This window comes from Triticum dicoccoides, chromosome 6B (genome assembly GCF_002162155.2).
Source record: "Triticum dicoccoides isolate Atlit2015 ecotype Zavitan chromosome 6B, WEW_v2.0, whole genome shotgun sequence".
NCBI classification, from domain to species: domain Eukaryota; kingdom Viridiplantae; phylum Streptophyta; class Magnoliopsida; order Poales; family Poaceae; genus Triticum; species Triticum dicoccoides.
The window spans coordinates 42912579-42914726 of NC_041391.1; positions in this window are offsets into that span (position 1 = coordinate 42912579).

A 2148-nucleotide genomic window follows, 5' to 3' on the forward strand; every position below is an offset into this window, starting at 1 on the left:
GGAGTATCAAACAACCTCCAAATGGCACGAAACTTGACAGGCGGTCTACCGGTGCTATACCAAGGCCGCTTTTGGCAAACCTCGGGCCATTCCGAGAAAGTTTGACACCCGCTCACAATAGGAGACAAAAGGGGAACGCCGGAGGACATAGGAGTGCCGGATTGCAAAACGGACAACGGGGAAAATGGTCGGATGCAAGAAACGACACTTATGCAAAATGGAATGCACATGATGACATGGCAATATGCAACATGCAAGCAAATGACATTGCAACAACGACGAATAACTGGCAGACACCTGGCGCATCGGATCCGGGGCGTTACACAAACTCCGGTGCTTGTGGAGCAATCATCAGAGATCATAAAAGGGCATTTCATTATTGCTTCTACAGCTAGGCTTGAACATGTGGCTGATGTTGTTGCTACCGAAGCAGCCGCACTTTTTGAAGGATTGAAACTGGCCCTAAGTTTGGGCTGCGCTAAACTGCTGGTAAGGATGGACAATAGCACAATGGTGGATGCTCTAAATCTCAATTAAGGCCATTCGATGATGGCAGCGCCAGTGGATGATTGCAGGAGTATATTGTGTGATTTTGGAAAGGTTATAGTTGAGCATTGTTTCAGAGAGTCCAATGTAGTAGCTCATGAATTAGCTAAATGGGGATGTGTGAGCGACCCTTCTGTTTGGGCCGAGGCACCTAGTAGCTTCCTTGTTAAATTCCTAGCTGATGATGTAACCGTTATTTGAGTTAATAAAGTAATTCTTCCCGTCAAAAATAAATAAATATAAATCGTTTTTGTAGTCCAAAGATAGTACATTCATAGATGATAAGTGAGGATGATCAACTAGAGGATGAAATTTTTGGACAATCACAAGACTGCCCTTGTGAAGACACTTGTGGAATGTGTCAATCGCAAGAATGCTAAAGTTATACTAAAGCAACGAAAAATAATATGGATTAAAGGGAGTATCATACTATTTCTCCATGTTTCAAAAAATAAAGAAAACAACATGATCTTTTTAATTTCTAGGTTGTCAAACTTAAACTTCAATATGGTATATATGTTTGAACTATTTGAATGAAATGCTTTTGGAATTTATGTAAGCCCTACTATCACTTTGCGTCACTTATCTAGTAATTTTCTAAGATGGTATATGCCAATTTGGTGTTAGTTGAATAAAGCATGTTAGGTATATTTTTCCCTCCTTGGATGACGATAGTATTTCTCAAACTCTATTTTAACATAGTGAATGCTCTGTTTCTTCAACTAAATGTTTAAGCTGTACTATATATTATTGACTCTTGTAGCTAACAATCATTTGTTCTTCTATGAAAGCAAGATCAACAGCTAAAAAAAGCAAATCAACGAGAGAGGTCGTGAACATAAAGCAGAGATGAGTTGCATATGCCAAATGCATGGCTAAGGTAATGGTCCCATTTTGGGTTATAAACAACACCGTAAAAGCCATGTTGAATCGCTTACATGCATCGTATGCGAAACCACCAAAACTGCTCAGTAATTTTATTTTGAAATTTGAGCTCGCCATTGTTCATGAGAAGAAACTTGAGCAATTAATCCGTTTATGAGCATTATTTATATCATTTCTTTGCTCCATCATGTTGTTAGGATAGCTACATTATAACTTTTTTGTGTACCCTAAAAAAACTTTTTTGTCGGTATGTTCTTGGCTTCTTAGAAGATGGATTCTTCATATGCTTCCCTTTTTTCCAATTTGTTCTTGCGAAATTTGCAGGTTTCTTGGACGCACATAATCATATGTTTCTCTAATTATGAGGGTTCGAGGCTGGGCACAACAAAGTGCGCCTCCATGGTCTAGTTTTATTATATTAGCAAAAGTCAATGACTACACTAGAAGACCCAATATAAGTAAAAAAGTAAAGTGTGATCCCAAAGTCTTTCAACCCTGTCTTCTCGCTTCCCCACGATGAACACCCCGAGATCACCATCGGAGAAATGGTCATCATAATATATTAGTTGTAAAGACCTTGCCAAAATCTTCAGGAGCAACACAAAGCCACCATGGCTATAGGAACAGATGTTCACGTGCCCGCCAAGGTTTCCCAAGCAGCAATGCAAGGGGTTCGACATCCTTGTGCTCCCGGTGGTCCGAATGTTGTGGTTGGAG